The following is a 17,146-nucleotide window of genomic DNA, read 5'->3' as shown; positions in this document are numbered from 1 at the left end:
TAGTGGGAGTTATAGTCCAAAATAGCTGGAGGGCACCAGCAATTGACTGATGTGGAAGCTCCTGCAATGCTGCTGCCCTTCCTATATTGTCAGGGTAATTTGGGAAGGTCCAGGACACAAGGCAAGAGCCTCTTCCTCATGCCAGTCTCTTTGCTCCTCTTCCTCATGCCAGTCTCTTTGCTCCTCTTCCTCATGCCAGTGTCTCTCCAGTTGATAGGAGGAATAACATTGACTGTATTGGCTGCAGCATTGGTTCATTCCCACATGGTCTGGGGCTGCTTACATTACTCAGATGAAATAGGAAGGAGCTATATGTATCTTTTTTTTTTTTTTTTACAATAATTTTTATTCAAATTTTCATAAAACATAGAAAACAAAATCATAAAACATTCAAAGACAAAAAACAAAACAAAACAAAAATGATTAAACAAAAAAAAATAAAATGTTGACTTCCCATTTGTCACATATCAAATCAGTTATAGGTCTACAATATATAACAATCCTGTCTCTTAAATCATATTATAAAATCACTTTCCTCCAGTAGTTATCTTAATTAATCATCAAATCTCATAAACATTACTTTATTCTTTCCACAAAAAGTCAAAGAGAGGTTTCAATTCTTTAAGAAATATATCTATCAATTTTTCTCCAAATAAACATGTCAATTAATCCATCTCGTTAATAATTATAATAATCTTATTGTCATAACCATAGTCCAAATAAACATTTCGATTAATCCATCTCATCAGAATCTGTTAGGTCCAATAATTTCAATAGCCATTATTCCATTATCCCTATTAGTTCCATCTTCCATCTTCAATAGTCCTGTTAAGTCCAGTAATTTCAGCGTCCAATCTTCCATTATCAGTATTCCATAATAATCTTGCTGTTGTAGCCATAGTCATATAATAAGAGTCTGATGGGAATTTCCTCTATCCCAAATATTTTCTTGCCATCCATTCTGAATAAGTTGCTGAAATACTGTTGTAAAGTCATATCTGTGTTCTTCTTTTTTACAAAATGCACTGGCTCATCTCTTAAGAGTTTTTCCATTGTCACATGGCTGCAGTTAATTCCATAGATTTTCTCTATATCAAGCTCCATCACATCATTCCAGTCCAGAAGATTATCCAAGCCATTGATAACTTTATCTCTAATATCTTCATTAATTTCTTCAGAGATAACGTTAAATTCCAAACAGTAGATTTTATTTCTAAAATCCATAAACTCCAGATCTTTTTCCAATTCCACATTTGTTCCAATCTCCAGGGCTTGTATCTTCCCTTTATTTTTTCTTTTCTCATCTCTGATCTCATTCTCCTCTCTCACAGGATCCCCTATTTCTTTAAACTCCTGCGTCATTTTGCTCAGTTCAATTTTCAGCTCCTTACTACCCTGTCGCAGGGTTTGTTTCGTTATCTCAATCTCATCCATTATTTTCTGAAACATAGTTACTTCCAGATTCTCAGCCACTTTCTTGATTGCCATTTTTAAAACCACGAAAACAAAGCAAAACAAAAATAAAGAAGAACCACTTCTTATTTCAGCAACAATTGGGTTAATATTCCAGGCTTGATGACATCACAGTATAAACAGAGCAACCTGCCTTATCTCTCTATGTTCAAGAATGCAAAACAAATTTAGTTCCCAGCATCAAAACAGTTAGTGGCGTCGTGAAGAAGCAGATTCGTCAAAATAAAATAGACCAAAAAGAGAATAGTCCCAGACAATATAATATTCCTTGGAATAGAAATCAGGAATAGAAATCCCTCTTCTGTGTATATCTTTAGAATGCACTTCCAGGACAGCTTTTTGCGACAGAAACAGAGATAAGCTGTTAATTTCGTGGATAACAGAGAAGAGTTATAGCTCACCCAGAAGCTGTCCAAAGCCGATCAATCTGACAAATCTCCTTTTGCTGCAACAATTTAAACCAAGTAAAAAAAATAATAGAAAGAAGGGTGCTTGCCTGTTAGTCCGTTCTCTCTTTAAAGAAAAGATAAACGTATCGCTTAAGCAGATAGAGCTTGTTCGAAAGTCCGTCCGGCATTGTTGGCTGGACCTTATCTCATAAATTAATGAAATCCAGTCCTCCCAACAAAAACAGGCTTTTGAGGTTGATCTCTACGTTTCTCCCTGCCCGGGAGAAATTTCATCAGTCAAAAAAAAAAATGTTCTGACTGATTTATATCTGAATAAGCTTCTTTTGAGGCAGGAGCCCGTCCCAAAAGCAGGCACAAGCGAAGTCACCCTTCCCGGAAGTCTGTACTATATGTATCATTTTTAAGGTTCAATTACAAGAACTCTCCCTGCCCCAAGTTCAATCCCCCCTGCACCCCCGGATGACCTTGGGATAATCACTCTCTCAGTGCCTAACCCACTTCTCTGTGGGTTGTGAGAAGAAATGCCTGGGGGATGGGTAGGAAGGAAGAACCATGTACATTACTCCTTGGGGAGAAAGATGAGTGATAAATTTAATAAATGCATGTTCTGCATGAAGAGAGCATCTTCATTGGAAGAAAACTGTGAACCTTCCACTGGCAGTTTGAGGATATATAGTCTGGGATTTTACTTCTTCTGTCTACTGGTTCATTCTAGGCAATGTCTGTGTGTGTGTGCTCATAATATTTATATCTTACTTTTCAACCAAGATTGGTTCTCAAATGGCTTAAAATTAAAATCTACACAGAGATGCAATATAGCTTCAGATGTAGCCTGGGGGTTAGTGTCTGCTTTGCATGCAGAAGGCCCAAGGGCCAATCCTTGGCATCTCCAGGTGGGACTGGGAGAGACCCCTGTCTGAAATCCTGAAGAGTCACTGCCAGTCAATATAGACTATATTGAACTCAGTGAACCAATGGTCTGACTCAATATAATGCAGCTTCCTATGTTCCAAGTGGGTTGCACCATAAGATCTGTGGTACTGGCAGTTTTGTTTTCAATCTCTTTCCAAATTATCCCCAACATGTTCACCCTTTTTATCCAGTTGTAGCCTTCATAGATGAAATTAGTTGTAAATGTAAATATACTGCCTTTAAGTCGATTCAGACTTACGGCAACCCTATAAATAGGGTTTTTCCCAGGTAGCTTGCCATCACATGGGTAATAGCACTATCTAGCATCTGAAGGCAAGAATGTACTGAAGTCAAGACCTGGGGCATCCATGCTCCTCCCACTCCAGTTCATTCTTGCCTTCGTCTGAGGCAGTTATATCCACATTTGTGAGAATTTAGTGCAAAGTTTGTGTGTGAGAATTTGTGTGAAGTTTTCTGTGAAACTTTTGTGTGTGAGAGTGTGTGTTGGGACTGGTGTGTTGGCAAAGAAAGAGTGCCTGAATGTATTTTTCCACAGCAGAGTTACAAGGCCAAGAAGCACAGAGTCCGTGCAGATCTCAAGGACAAGTAGCCAAGGCAACCAGCTGGCCTTATCTATAAGACTTAGCAGATCTGGCCAGTCGGTGTGGGGGTCGAGGAGTTTGTACAGAGAGAGAGCTTGTGATATATTCTATTGTCAGTAAAGTGACTCTTAAAACTTATTACTTGTCTGGCTCATTGCTTCAACTGGCATCTAGCCTGTCACTATACTGTTCTGCATCCTGGGCATCTGCTTGCGCCAGATACAACATCCAACAAGTGGTAGCAGAGAATGGTTATCTGGTGCTGATGGTTACCTGGTGCTGAGGATTGCAGAAAAGCGGCAGAGAAAAGCCAGAACTGCAGACCAGCGAGTAAAACAGCAGAGAGACGGAGAAACCGAAAGCTGAGCTGAAAGCTGTGAGAGAGCCGTGGGAAAAAAAAAACCTGACTGAAGGACAGAGGTGAGAAGCTCTAATTACAAAGGCGGTGAACTGTGAAAAGTGAAAGTATGTCTATTACGTTATCGGCCAGGATTCCCTTGGAAAGGCTGACAGGGAAAAATTATGGCACTTGGAAACAGAGAATGCAGGCTTTTCTAGTGAAAGAAGACCTGTGGAAAGCTATCGCAGAAGACCCACCCGCCGGGGTGCCTATTCCAGCAGATTGGAGAAGGCTGGATGAGAGGGCAAAGGCGTTAATTGTTCTTGCTATTGATGATTCTCAATTACTGCACGTGCGTGATGCAACAACGGCAAAGGAAACCTGGGAAACTTTAAGAAATATTCATGTGAAAAAGACTGCCAGTTCTAAAATATATCTTGCCAGAAGATTGTATCAGATGCGCTTATCTGGAGATACAACCATGTCAGAGTATTTGTTGGAAATAAACAGACTGTTTACTGAGTTGTCAGAACGTGAAATTGAACATTCTCAAACGCAAAAAGTGTATATCACATTATCTTCATTAGATTCATGTTATGATAGTCTGGTGAGCTCTTTGGAAGCAATGGACGATGCAAATCTCAATATGGATTATATAGAAGGCAAACTTTTACAAGAATTCCAAAGGAGGCAGGAAATGGCAAAGCAGGAAAAGACTGAGTCTAAACACAATGTGGAAAAACAGAACAACAAAGCTGCACAAGAGAGACTGTATGGACAAAAGGCATGTTATTTTTGTGGTTCCAAGCAACATCTTCAAAGGAATTGTGAAGCAAGAAGAAGAGAAAGAGGAAGAAAACCATGTGTACAGGTGATCTATGCTAGTAAGAATAAGCAATGTATTAACAATGAGCAGGGAAATAACTGTAAAGATTTATGGGCAATTGACAGTGGGGCAACAAATAGTATAATCAAAGATAAATCCATGTTTCATACATTTTGTGACGTAGAGGATCATGTGATAATGGCTGATGGATCTAAGAAACTTATCAAAAGTAGAGGAACAGTGAAATTAGCAGGTTTCAATACCATTATGACAGATGTGCTGTTTGTTCCTGATATCAAATGTAACATTATGGCTGTGTCGAAACTCAATGAAATGGGGTTCACAGTAATGTTCAAAAGGGGTTCAGTGCATGTAATGAGAGGAGAAAAAATATTCATGAAAGGGATAGTAAAGAAGTCACTGTTCTATATGCAGCTGACAGTCCTCAGTAAAGACACAGACAGGACACATAGAGGTTCAATAGGGATTAACCTAACGCAGTCAGTGAAAGCACAGACACCAGTGATTGATGCTGATGTTGTGGCTAATAAAACAGAGCAGGACAAAGAGCCCTCAAGCCTCGGGGATATAAAACAATTACCCATAGCCGAACAGAATGAATGGCATGCAGCGATGAAAGAGGAGCTGGAAGCAATGAGAAAAAATGGCACATGGACGCTAGTACCTCTGCCCCCAGGGAAGAAAGCTATAGGGTGTAAATGGATATTTAAACGTAAGCGGTCGAGTACAGGACAGATACAAAGGTATAGGGCACGCCTAGTAGCTAAGGGCTTTACACAGCAATTCGGGACGGACTACGATGCAGTTTTCGCTCCCGTGGTGAAACATGAGTCAATCAGGGTTTTGCTAAAAATAGCTGCCATAGAAAACATGCATGTAAGCCACTATGACATCGGCACGGCGTTTTTACATGGGGAGTTAAAAGAAGAAATCTATATGGAACAGCCTCCCAGATGTGAAACACAGCCAGGTCTAGTTTGCAAGTTACAGAAATCCCTTTATGGTCTGCGCCAGAGTGCGCGTTGTTGGAACGAAAAATTAGATGATGTTCTGCAGTCAATGAATTTCAAGCGTTGTGTGGCAGACCCCTGTGTGTATGTGAAAGAAACAAAGGGGGGGGCTCACATACTGCCTAGTTTATGTAGATGACATCCTGTACTTTTCCCATGGGGAGGAAGACGAAAGAGAGTTCCATAATAGTCTGAAACAACATGTGGTAACGAAAAGTTTGGGACCTGTAAGTCATTATTTAGGTACAGAGGTCATACGGGGTTCAGACAGGAGTTTCGTGTTAAAACAGGAAGGAAAGATAAAACAAATACTAGCAGAATGTGGGATGTCTGAATGTAAGGCAGTAGGGACTCCCATGACAACATCATTTCAACAAGAAACCACAGAGACAGCTTGTGAAAACCCTGCTAGGTACAGACACATCATAGGACAGTTGCAATATCTTGTTAAGGTAACAAGACCTGACATTTGTAATGCTGTTAGCATCTTAAGTCGAAAAGTAGAACAGCCTACTGAGACAGATTGGCAAGGAATAAAACGAGTCCTGAGGTATTTGCAAGGTACTAGCAGTAAAGGTCTAGTGTTGTCCAGCAGTAAACACGGGAGTATGTGCTGCTATGTAGATGCGGATCATGCTGGCGATCCCAGTAGCCGCAAGTCTACTACTGGTGTTGTCATTCTATTATATGATTCAGTGATTGATTGGTGCAGTAAGAGGCAAACTATAGTGGCTACATCGAGTTCAGAAGCTGAATATATAGCGTTGTCTCTGGTTTGTAACGAACTTACCTGGTTCGACCATCTACTGTTCGAAATTGGAAAAGGCATAGACAAACCAATCAAAATATATGAGGACAATCAGACCTGCATTAAGCTAGCTCAGTCAGAAGCACACACCAAGAGAACCAAGCATATCAGCATCAAATATCACCATGTCAGAGAAATGATTAAACAAGGGTTTGTGGAATTAACTTATTGTAACACTGCTGATATGCTGGCTGACGTTATGACAAAACCACTAAGTGAAGACAAGTTCTTAAAACTGATAAATCAAGTAGGTATGACAGCGAAAGTGGGATGATGGGAATCATGAAAAATAATTGCTGAAATAAATGTATTACAAATGATGCTGATGTAAACTGAAGAAAAGAAATGTATCATGTGGAGAAATGTAATTTAAGTGACTGCAAGAAATGTAACTGTAATTGTGATAACAAAAGTTAGAAGAAACATGAAAGATGTAATGTAAATGATAAAGGTTTATGCTATGGAAAAATAGGTGGGGGGGTGTTGGCAAAGAAAGAGTGCCTGAATGTATTTTTCCACAGCAGAGTTACAAGGCCAAGAAGCACAGAGTCCGTGCAGATCTCAAGGACAAGTAGCCAAGGCAACCAGCTGGCCTTATCTATAAGACTTAGCAGATCTGGCCAGTCGGTGTGGGGGTCGAGGAGTTTGTACAGAGAGAGAGCTTGTGATATATTCTATTGTCAGTAAAGTGACTCTTAAAACTTATTACTTGTCTGGCTCATTGCTTCAACTGGCATCTAGCCTGTCACTATACTGTTCTGCATCCTGGGCATCTGCTTGCGCCAGATACAACATCCAACATGGTGGTCTATTGTTGTTGGGGCTTTTGTACCAGTTTTTTCCCCCTCCCTCTTTCACCATCTGTACGTGCGGCTGGTTTGGGGTGTTTGGTTTTAGTTGTACGTTCAGATGGAAATGTGGATTTTTCTAACTTTAAACCAAACACACTTTAGGAAGTCAGAAAACTAGAGACAGAAAATGCGTTGTTTGGCTTATATCCCTGCAGGTGTTACAAAAACAGATGGAAGTAGAAGAATATTCATTGCTTTATTCTATGTCTGGAGGCCTTCTGTCTTTACATTTTCAACGTCAACTCAACATTGATAGAAAGGCATATTAAAAGCAATTGTTTTTTCTGTTTTATGTTAATTATGTGGCTCCAAATAATGTTGGGATTACACTGAAAATAACTAGATAAGCTATCGCCATTTACAAATGGAACATTAGCAAATGCTTTTCTATAGATATGTGCTGCATCCCATTATATAGGCTCAAGGTTTCTTGCATTTTAGAACCCTTTTTTTATAATAAATAAATAAATTTTATTTTTCAGCCGCCTATCTGTCCGGGTTAGGGACACTCTAGGCGACGAACAACAAGAATAAAAACAATACATATAGATCAACATAATCAAATTTTAAGCTAAAAAAACCATTCATTAAATCAATTGTAACATAAGTTAATCTGTCCCAATCTTGTAGGCCTGCCTGAACAGCCAGGTCTTCAAGGCTCGGCGATAGCTGGACAGGGAGGGAGCATGTCTGAGATCGAAAGGGAGAGAGTTCCAGAGGGTGGGGGCCACAACAGAGAATGCCCTCTCTCTGGTCCATACCAGCCTAGCTGTTCTCACCGGTGGGACTGAGAGAAGGTCTTGCGAGGCTGATCTCGTCAGGCGGCACAATCGGTGATTCTGTAGGCGTTCCTTCAGATATACTGGGCCGAAACCGTATAGGGTTTTAAAGGTCAACACCAACACCTTGAATTGGGCCCGGTAGACAACTGGTAGCCAGTGAAGATCTAATAACACTGGGGTGATATGATCCCAGTGATGGCTATGCGTAATCCAGCGTAACGCCGCGTTCTGTACCAGCTGTAATTTCCGGACCGTTTTCAAGGGTAACCCCACGTAGAGCGCATTGCAGTAGTCTAAGCGAGAGGAGACCAGGGCATGTATCACCTGAGGGAGCAGGTGAACAGGAAGATAGGGACGCAGTCTCCGTATCAGATGTAATTGATACCAAGCTGCCCGGCTCACTGCTGTAATCTGAGCCTCCATGGACAGCTGGGAGTCAAGTATGACCCCAAGACTGCGGACCTGGTCCTTCAGGGGTAAACTTACCCCATCAAGCATCAGGTCAGTAATTCCTAACCTCCTTTTATCTCCCACAAGTAATACCTCAGTCTTGTCGGGGTTCAGGTTCAGCCTATTCTCTCCCATCCATCCACTTACGGATTCTAGGCACTTGGACATGATATTCACAGCCAACTCCGGTGAGGACTTAAAGGAGAGATAGAGCTGAGTGTCATCTGCGTACTGATGACACTGCAACCCAAAACTCCTGATGATTGCTCCCAGCGGTTTCACATAGATGTTGAATAGCATGGGAGAGAGGATAGAACCCTGTGGCACTCCGCAATGAAGAGGCCAAGGGTCTGAAACCTCATCTCCCGATGCCACCTGTTGCTGCCTATCCGAGAGATAGGAACGGAACCACTGCAAGACAGTGCATCCTATTCCTAATCCCTCTAGGCGGTTTAAAAGGATACCGTGGTCAACGGTATTGAAAGCCGCTGAGAGGTCCAGGAGGACAAGGAAGGTGTATTCATCCCTATCCAATGCCCTCCGCATATCATCTACCAGAGCGACCAAGGCTGTTTCCGTACCATGACCAGTCCTAAAACCCGATTGGTATGGATCTAAATAATCCGTTTCCTCCAAGTGTGTCTGTAATTGCGCAGCCACCACCCTCTCAATCACCTTGCCCAAGAATGGTAAATTAGAGACTGGGCGAAAGTTGTTTAACTCTTGGGGATCCAAGGATGGTTTTTTTAAGATGGGCTTTATTACCGCTTCCTTGAGGGCTGATGGCATTGCACCCTCTTGCAAGGATGCATTCACCACCGCCTTGATCCCTTCGCCCAGTCTCTCTTTACAGCTCATGATGAGCCATGATGGGCAAGGATCAACCAGACAGGTGGTCGGCTTCACAGTACAGAGCACCTTGTCCACTTCCTCAGAGAGAAGAGGCTGAAACCGATCCCAACAGACCGGAATGCAACTGGCCGACTCTGGCCCACTTCCTGTCTCCACGGCGAGCGGAAGCATGCTCTTCAGACGTTCGATTTTATCGGCAAAGTGTTTAGCAAAAGTATCACAGGAGATTTTAGAATGTTCCATGGGTTCCTGAGCAACTGGACCGACCAGGCTTCGGACCACTTGGAACAATCTCCTGGGACAACACTCTGCTGACACAATAGAGGCAGCAAAGAAATTTTTCTTTGCTGCCTTTGTTGCCACCTGGTAGGCAGCTATTGCTGCTCTAACCCGTGTCCGATCGTCTTGAGTGCAAGATTTCCGCCACCGGCGCTCAAGTCGTCTCATCTCCTGTCTCAGACCCCGCAGTCGTGGTGTATACCAAGGTGCTGTCTGAGTTCTGTTCAGGGGGAGAGGATGTTTCAGAGCCACCCGGTCCACCGCCCTGGCGATCTCCTTATTCCACTCCATCACCAGGGATTCGACTGGGCGACCTTCAGTCAGCTCCATATCCCCCAGCGCATTCAGGAATCCTTTGGGCTCCATCAGGCGTCTGGGGCGGACCATTCTAATAGGTCCTTGTCCCCTGCGGAGGGTGTGCGGCATCGAGAGATCTATATTCACCAGATAGTGATCTGACCATGACACGGGGTTAGAAGAATTCACCCCCATTTTCAGAACACTATCCTCCCCTCCCGAGAGGTCGAGAGCATGACCGGCTACATGGGTAGGCCCTGTATTACTAAGGTGCAGATCCCAGGAAGTCATGGTTTCCATGAAATCCCGAGGGGCTCCTGTGAGGACAGCCTCGGCATGTACGTTGAAATCCCCCATCACCACAAAATTGGGGGAGAGCAATCGCACAGCCGAGACTACCTCGAGCACCTCAATCAGGGATTCTGCTGCGCAGCGGGGTGGGCGGTACACAAGCAGAATCCCTAAACTGCCCTTTGGGCCCAACCTCCAGTACATGCAATCAACAAACTTGGTCTCGTAGAGAGGGGGTCTGGCGAAACACAAAGATTCCCGGTAGATAACTGCCACTCCCCCTCCCCGCCTCCCAATCCTCAGCTGCTGTGCATATCGGAAACCGGCTGGACACATGGCCTCAAGTATAGGAGCTGAGGCCTCATCCAGCCATGTCTCCGTAATACACACCAGGTCTGCGTCCTCATCCAGGATCATATCCTGGATGTGTGATGTTTTCTGTACCACAGACCTGGCGTTACACAACAGCAATCGAAGATTGGATGGAGATCTGCTTCCCCCAGTTATCATCTGGTGGTAAACAGGCCCGGAACAAGGGATGGATATTAAGCATCTATCCCTAGTTCCCCGATGCCGGCTTGGCCTGCTACCCACGCCCCTACAGAATCTGCCGCCTAGCCTTTCAATATTGTGCCCCACACACACACTAACCCCCTCTGATCTACACATAGCTCCCTCCGGTACGCCGACAGGCAGGCCTTCTCCTTCAGTAACAGTAAAAACAGTAAAACAACCCCCCGCCCCAAAAAAACAAAACAAAAAAACAAAAGAAGCAACAAAACAAAACAAAAGACAAAACCCCAGGCCACCTCAGCCAGCCGGGTTATGTATCCCTCCAAAGAGGGACAGGTGATGGAAATTAGTCACAGCTGGCTGGGTACCTGGGAGCTGGTCCTGCAGGAGGCACGTCTGCCAGGCAGCAGTCCCACTGGGAAGGGTGGTGGAGGTGGTGTTCCAACAGCAGCAGCAACAGCAGGCTCTCCTTCCCTGGGTGGCGATGTTCTCCTTCTTCCTGCAGGCACTGGGTCTCCCAGGCCACCTCAGCCAGCCGGGTTATGTATCCCTCCAAAGAGGGACAGGTGATGGAAATTAGTCACAGCTGGCTGGGTGCCTGGGACCTGGTCCTGCAGGAGGCACGTCTGCCAGGCAGCAGTCCCACTGGGAAGGGGGGTGGAGGTGGTGTTTATTTATTTATTTATTAAATTTATATACCGCCCAACTAGCAATAGCTCTCTGGGCGGTGAACATAAAATAGCATAAAAATACAATGAATAACAAAATAATACTAAAATACAATCATCAATCCAATACAATAAACATTTTAAAAAGTAAATCAGTGTAACTTAAAATGCTTCAGAGAATAGGAAGGTTTTGACCTGGCGCCGGAAGGAGAGCAGAGTCGGTGCCAGGCGTACTTCCTCGGGGAGACTGTTCCATAGTTCGGGGGCCACCACTGAGAAGGCCCTAGATCTTGTCATCACCCTCCGGGCCTCCCTGTGAGTTGGAACCCGGAGGAGGGCCTTCGTAGCAGAACGTAGTGCACGGGCCGGTTCATATCGGAAGAGGCGTTCCACAAGGTATCGTGGTCCCGCATCGTATAAGGCTTTTTAGGTTAATACCAATACTTTGAATCCAACAGCAGCAGCAGCAACAGCAGGCTCTCCTTCCCTGGGTGGCGATGTCCTCCTTCTTCCTGCAGGCGCTGGGTCTCCCAGGCCACCTCAGCCAGCCGGCTTATGTATCCCTCCAAAGAGGGACAGGTGATGGAAATTAGTCACAGCTGGCTGGGTGCCTGGGACCTGGTCCTGCAGGAGGCACGTCTGCCAGGCAGCAGTCCCACTGGGAAGGGTGGTGGAGGTGGTGTTCCAGCAGCAGCAGCAACAGCAGGCTCTCCTTCCCTGGGTGGCAATGTTCTCCTTCTTCCTGCAGGCACTGGGTCTCCCAGGCCACCTCAGCCAGCCGGCTTATGTATCCCTCCAAAGAGGGACAGGTGATGGAAATTAGTCACAAGTGGCTGGGTACCTGGGACCTGGTCCTGCAGGAGGCACGTCTGCCAGGCAGCAGTCCCACTGGGAAGGGTGGTGGAGGTGGTGTTCCAACAGCAGCGGCAGCAGCAGCAACAGCAGGCTCTCCTTCCCTGGGTGGCAATGTTCTCCTTCTTCCTGCAGGCACTGGCCTTTTTTTTGCATGGATCCTTCTTCTCCCCCCTTCCCTGAGGTGCCATAAGCAATCACATGTTCAAATATATGTAATCATATAAAGGATGTTCTGATGATAGTTATCCTTTTTTTAAGGTATGTCATCTTATTTGTTAATCTGTAGTTATATCTGTTGCTGTCACTGTTTTGTTTACCTTGATTGTAAGGTTGAGTGAGGGGTTGATATAAATGCAAATGCTATAGCTGCAGAGGTTGTTAAATATTGCAATTAGGGTAGTGGAATATGTGTAGGTTCCTTAGGACAAGTAGGCAGGGAGATACATTCCATAATCAAGAATGGCTGCGCTTCATTGATTGACTCTTAAGGCTATCCAATGAGCGATGTACCTGTTTTCATATTGTTAGTTGCCATATTTGCATTGGCACAGAGAAACTGTTTGCTGTTTTTCTCATGTGAAGACATCTTGTGGGCTATAATGGTTGGCTTGACACTTTTTTAACATTGTCAGCATTTGCGACAGCAAAATGGTTTTTGTTTTGAATGAAAATATTTCTACCTACCCTCACTCTCACCACCCCCTTGTAATATTGGAGTTTATTTGGTGGGAGATAGTAGGATTGACTCTACACTGGTAATTTGGATGGTAAAATTGCAAAAAGTTTTGACACTTCTTTTGATTTCTGCATTTAATAAACACAGGACAGTCAACTTGACTGTTACTTAGTCAAGTATATTTCAGCAATTCTTTCTCATGTTGTGTAATGCTTCATGGATTCTTCTTTGTGGGATTTGTGCCTGGGCAGAGTTAGTTTCAAAATTCTCAAGCTTTAGCCAGAGAGCTGGAAGTCAAAAAGGAAGTCTTCCTCTATGTGCATGCCCCTCCCCTAAATTATGGATTTTCAAATTCAGTATACCATACAGGAATTTCAATATTGTTTACATGTCAGAAGAACCAAAAATTCTTAAAATCTCATACTGTCTAAATGATGAACTGTAGAGCAAAATCCCCCACTCTTTTAAACAAACTCAAAGCAACCATAAAAATGTTAACCATCATATATGCATTAGGCTCATGTTTTTATACACTGTGGATGCCTGGGCCTCACTGCCATCCGTTAAAATATGAATATGGCCTAGGACAAACTTCTGTAACTACACAGTACAGGTAAAAGATTGATAGAAGTGGGCAAACTATCTTTCAGAAAAACTTGTCTGCTTTTACTAGTACTGATAAGCTTATGGGGAAACCTAGGGTTCCTGGAATCCATATGCTTGCAAATGGATTATGTCATGCACTATGGCCACCTAACAGGCACTCCGTGCAGTCCCAGGACCCAATTCCCAACGCAGGGCAATTGATCCTTGCAAAATATCTCCCCTTGCCAAGGCTGAGTGAACCAACAACAGCCCTGCAAGGTAGGTTGACTGTCACCACCCCTTAATCTGATTAACCACTCTGAATCAGGGGAAACCCAGAGCCCAGAAATAGTTGTGCTAGGGATTCCAAAAGACAAGAGCCAAACAGGCACTCCTTGTCCTGGAGCCCCAAGCAAACCCAAAACACGGTAGTCTATGGCCAGCAGCCAAGGAATCAGATTCAAAGCCAAATTTCCTGTCTTGCAAAGAGCACACATGGGTAAATAAGAATCATAGAATCATAGAGTTGGAAGGGGCCTTGTAGGCCATCGAGTCCAACCCCCTGCTCACAGCAGGAAATCCACAGCTAGAGCATCTCCCGCAGATAGCTATCCAGCCTCTGCTTGAAGACATCCAGCGAAGGGGATCCCACCACCTCCCTAGGCAGTCGGTTCCACTGCCGAACTGCCCTTACTGTCAAGAAGTTCCTTCTAATGTCCAATCTGAATCTACGCTCCTGCAACTTAAAACCATTAGACCTAGTCCTCCCCTCTGGGGCAGCAGAGAACAAATCTGTACCCTCCTCTATGTGACAGCCCTTCAGGTACTTAAAGAGTGCAATCATGTCACCCCTCAGCCTTCTCTTCACCAGACTGAACATGCCAACTTCCTTCAACCTTTCCTCATAAGACTTGTTCTCCATACCGGCTATCATCCTCGTCGCCCTCTTCTGGACCCGCTCTAACTTGTCTATATCTTTCTTAAAATGAGGCGCCCAGAACTGAACGCAGTATTCCAGATGAGGCCTGACCAATGCAGAATATAGTGGGACTATTACTTCCCTCGACCTGGAAACTATAGCTCTGTTTATGCATCCCAAAACCGCGTTTGCCTTTTTTGCTGCAGCATCATACTGCTGTGTCATGTTCAACTTGCGATCCACTACAATTCCAAGGTCCTTCTCACACGCACTACTGCTAAGCCGGGTATTTCCCATCCTGTACCCGTGCATTTTGTTTTTGTGGCCTAAATGCAGAATCCTGCATTTGTCTTTATTGAATGTCATTTTATTAATTTCAGCCCAATTTCCTAGTCTATCCAGGTCCCTTTGGATTTTATTCCTGTCTTCCATTGTGTTAGCTATCCCTCCCAGTTTCGTATCATCCGCAAACTTCATAAGGCTTCCCTCCACCCCGTCATCTAAGTCATTGATAAAAATGTTGAAGAGTATCGGCCCCAGGACAGAACCCTGTGGCACTCCACTCAAAACCTCCTTCCAATCCGAAGCAGAGCCACTGACGACCACTCTTTGAGTACGGTTTTCCAACCAGTTGTGAATCCCCCTGACAGTATTTCCATGTAGTCCGGATTTGACCAGTTTGCTAATCAAAAGGTCGTGGGGGACTTTGTCAAACGCTTTGCTGAAATCTAGATAGATGACATCTACAGCATTTCCACCATCTACTAAGTTAGTGACCCGATCAAAAAAAGAGATGAGATTAGTGTGACAGGATTTTTTCTTGACAAACCCATGCTGGCTCCTACTAATCATAGCATTGTCATCTAGATAGTTGCCAATGGACTCTTTTATTATCCGTTCTAATATCTTTCCCGGTATTGAAGTCAGACTGACTGGCCTGTAATTCCCCGGATCTTCTTTTTTACCCTTTTTAAAGAGCGGGACGATGTTTGCCCGTCTCCAATCCTCCAGCACCTCTCCCGTTCTCCAGGATTTCTCAAAGATGATGGCAAGAGGTTCCGAGAGTACATCCGCAAGTTCCTTCAATACTCTGGGATGCAGTTCATCAGGCCCTGGAGATTTGAACTCATTTAGGTTAACTAGGTATTTCCTGACTATCTCCTTATCAATCTCAAACTGCAATCCCGACCCCTTCCTGAGATTGCTACCAATGCAAGGTTGCACACTGTTCCCTTTTTGGGAGAAAACGGAGGCAAAATAGGTGTTGAGCAGTTCTGCCTTTTCCTTGTTATCTGTCAACATTTTGCCATCCTCATTGAGCAGCAGTCCCACCGTTTCCTTGGTCTTTCTCTTGCTTCGAATGTATCTGAAAAACCCCTTTTTGTTGTTCCTCGCTTCCCTCGCCAGCCTCAGCTCATTCTGGGTTTTAGCTTTCCTTACACTATTCCTGCAAGCCCAAGCCGCTCGTCGGTACTCTTCCTTGGTGATGCGCCCTTCCTTCCATTCTTTATACATGCTCTTTTTTACTTTTACCTCCTCCACCAGTCTTCTGTGGTAGAAGTAGCTTTATTTGAATAAAATATAAGTGCATAATTAATAGCAGCAAAACATTCCTTAAAACCCACACCCAAAAAAGGGACTAGGTAAAATACAAACAGAGAGTTCAGACACAAACCAAAATAACAAAACTAACTAACCTATTCTATTTACTGAAGAGGTAGTTGTTGCAAAGTCTCACCTCTCCCCAGAGAGGCATAGCATGGGTAGTGAAACCCCATTCAGGTATCCATCCAGGCAAGATGGAACCCAGGGGAACAAAGGCTCACTTAAGAAGAAGACCCTGGTAACAGACCAGTGTAGTCAGCCAATTGGGGCTTTCTTGTGAGGTAATGCTTCTTCAAGTCTTTGCGCCTAACCGGCACGTACTCATCTCTTTCCCAGGCCAAGCTGACCTTGGTACCAGGCTCTCATCAGATAATCAGGTGTCTTCTCACAGGCCTCCTAATTAACTGCAACTGAGAAATGAAACCAGGATTTTTCCACTCACTCAGAGGCCCCATCTCTGAACAAGATGAAATCCCCACAGTTCTTTGCATCAGAGCCCTTGTACATTCAACCATTCTGAACCATTATGACAAGTTCTTGACAGATTAGTCCACAAGAACATAACTTTTAGCTCTGTCCATTGTACAAACTTTCTCTGAAGAAAGTGATACTGTACTGTATATAAAACGCAGAACCTTTTTTTTCCATAGGTGGCTATTGGAGAAGGTATACAGAGATTCAGCTACCACATAGTAGTTTGTGATACTGGGTAAATAAAATTAAGCAGTGAGATTCCAACAGAAAAGAAAAGAGGAAAATTACTGAATGAAACTGCGTATGGGGACTGAGAAGACAAAAACTGTGAAAGACAGACCACTACTGAGAACTTTCTCTTAATTGCTACTAGAGGATATTCGAGCAGTCAGGTGCTCCCCCTACTTCTAGAGACAGGACATCTCATTTAAGCGGCAGCTCTTTAGTTAAACCTTTAGAATGTCCTGAAATTAGCCCTGCAAGGCACAGATCCTACGAACATAGAAAGCCTTGTCTAACATTGGAAAAAATAGTAATCCTTAGTTAGAATTTTACTAGGTGCTCTGAAGGAGGTAGTGTTGTGTAGTGATGCAGATTACAGAGAACCACATTCAATCTACACATTAGTCCAGGAGTTGAAGAGCAGG

General features: G+C 44.0%; 1 protein-coding gene across 3 annotated transcripts in view; it reads left to right on the top strand.

The window, feature by feature from the left end:
* Positions 1-17,146, top strand: part of BTBD9 (BTB domain containing 9) — a 299,604-nt gene that overhangs the window by 71,081 nt on the left and 211,377 nt on the right. The window lies entirely within an intron of this gene.

This window comes from Rhineura floridana, chromosome 4, assembly GCF_030035675.1.
Source record: "Rhineura floridana isolate rRhiFlo1 chromosome 4, rRhiFlo1.hap2, whole genome shotgun sequence".
Classification (NCBI taxonomy): Eukaryota; Metazoa; Chordata; class Lepidosauria; order Squamata; family Rhineuridae; genus Rhineura; species Rhineura floridana.
The sequence above is the reverse complement of the archived record's forward strand: the minus strand, read 5'-3'. Positions and strand labels throughout refer to the sequence as shown.